General features: G+C 38.9%; 1 non-coding gene across 1 annotated transcript; it reads left to right on the top strand.

The window, feature by feature from the left end:
- Positions 1 to 2,079: 2,079 nt before the first annotated feature.
- Positions 2,080 to 2,161, top strand: Trnas-aga (transfer RNA serine (anticodon AGA)). The gene has a single exon. It is a non-coding gene; the product is annotated as a tRNA-Ser (tRNA).
- The last annotated feature ends 202 nt before the right edge of the window (positions 2,162 to 2,363 follow it).

The raw sequence follows: 2,363 nt of genomic DNA, 5'->3' as shown, positions 1-2,363 counted from the left end.
AAATATTTGCCTTCTGAATGGGCATGATCTATATTACATTTCCATGTGCTCGAGGTCATTGGTCACATTGCAAAGTGTGCTCAAAATGACCCACAAAGTGTTCGCAGTTTGAGAAATAGCCAACGTTACAATTGGTCATTTTGCTCAACATGACTCATGGGTATGTTTACAACTTTCATAAACAAAGCAGAGTGTTTAGATACATTGAGAAATGGCCAATCGTTGTACAGCAACAAATCATGTGACGAGGTTGGACGAAAACATGAATATAGATAGTATGCGCTTGGCTAAGGAGCTCATAACATTGCCATCCGGAAGTATAACGGACCAACACGCAACACTGTGTGTATTCATGAACGTTTGTAGTCAGGTTAATACAGTTCAGTGAGCACTACTCATAAACGCGGATGGCAAAAAACAATAACAAAGACCTGAATGACGTCATCTTCGAACTATTTATAGACCGACCCATTGGCAACCCTAAATACGAACTCATCGGGTCTGCATAACAGTTTTCTATATTTCTATCCTTGGTGCGTCCATGGATAAGCAGTCGTTGATCAGCCGATTGGTTTAAAAATAAGCTAGATTTTGTCCACATCGCCACGATCTCAACAAACTTGCCACGAACTCCACCGAACATGGGTTTAAAGTGCGAAGTCAAAATTTGCATTTATCTACAAAATTATATCAAAATAAAATGAATAGCTAGTAATCATCGCCACTTATTGCAAACCGGGAAAGAGAGAAGATGTCAACGCGGCGTATTTACTGCATACGATTTCGCGCCAGAAGATATACAAAAGAAAAAAAATAGGGAAGATACTGCCTTTTTTGTGGAAATACCAACGGGTGCGTATCATGTAATATGGGCTAATAAAATACGTTGCACGGGAACAGACTCTAAGGACCTGTTCCCATGTAGTATATATTCTAAAGTGGCGTTTGACGCGCGTTTCAGATTGGCAAAATCACTTTCTTTGAGTCTCCTTTGGGTATTTCCGTGGATTGGTTTGGATTGGATAGGATTGGATATAAGCAGTCATTGATCAGGCCGCGTTGTTTGAAAATATGCCAGATTATGTCAACACGGCAGTCAACTCAATAAAGGCACGTCGTTTGCGTGGACTCCCCTTAAACCAGGAAGTAATGTCCGACGTCAAATTTGCAATAATTTACATAAGTGCCGATGATTTTCCTCGGATCCGCGGAAATCCGCGATTTTTGTGTCAGAGGAGGAATTTCCTCCTTTAAAAAATGACATTTTCCTCAATCAAATTTTCTGGCTTTGAGAGATTTGATATGTGGTGGAACAAACTGGTGCAGTTTCCCCACTATCCAGAAGATAACTAGAGTAGTTTATCATCTTCATGACTCTAAAAGTGGGGGTTAGTGAAGACATGTGGCGTAAATAAAAAAAAAAATCATAATTTTCCTCCTTTTCCCCTTTTTGTCACCATCATCACTGTAACATATCGAAAACAATAATGAATAGTCTTCATCCCCCGACGAGAGAGAAAGAGTCAACGCCAGCTTTTCACTGAATACATTTTTACGCCAAATGTAGGACAGTTATACAAGATGGCAATAGTTGTAATACGCTACTTTCGAGCAGACTTTAAGGCATTGTTACGACATGATTTTAGAACCACCAAGTCGGAAGTGACCGGTCTATTTAATATGCCAGGATTATATTATTGATTATAACCAGAAAGTATTAGTTGCTTTTCACGTGTTAACCTTATGGACAAATGTGCACTTTATATGCATGGAGACACGACCATTTCACTTACACTATAACATGGAATTCGCCTAAGGCGCTTTATAAAAATACAAAAGCAAAACAAACTCCAAAAAATGACTACCTTTGCGTCTGCCGTAATAGCCAAGTTGTGCTGGCCAACATGTCTACAATGGCCACAAACAATGAGCCATAACACGTATGGCATACTGCAATAGGGACGTCAGTAGGTATGTCTAATCCAAGACAATCTCTAAAGACAACATATCGGTTGCAGTGACACAAAATAGCCCTTTTTAAAATGCTATTATACGTTCATGTTCCAGACACTATTGTAAGTTGTCGTGGCCGAGTGGTTAAGGCGATGGACTAGAAATCCATTGGGATCTTCCCGCGCAGGTTCGAATCCTGCCGACAACGAATTTTTTTTTCTCTTTTCTTTTTTTTTTTTATTCTCAACCCCCCCCCCCCCCCCCCACCCCCAACCCCACCCACCTTTCCTTCAATTCATACGTGAGTTTCATGAGAAGTTGACCAAATTTTTCCCATTATTAATTCATTATTATTATTATTATTATTATTATTATTATTATTATTATTATTATTATTATTATTATTATTA

Source organism: Berghia stephanieae, chromosome 5, assembly GCF_034508935.2.
Source record: "Berghia stephanieae isolate SIO BIC M18660-M18661 chromosome 5, UCSD_Bste_1.3, whole genome shotgun sequence".
In the NCBI taxonomy this organism is placed as follows: domain Eukaryota; kingdom Metazoa; phylum Mollusca; class Gastropoda; order Nudibranchia; family Aeolidiidae; genus Berghia; species Berghia stephanieae.
Note: the sequence above shows the minus strand (reverse complement) of the source record. Positions and strands in the feature narration are given on the sequence as shown.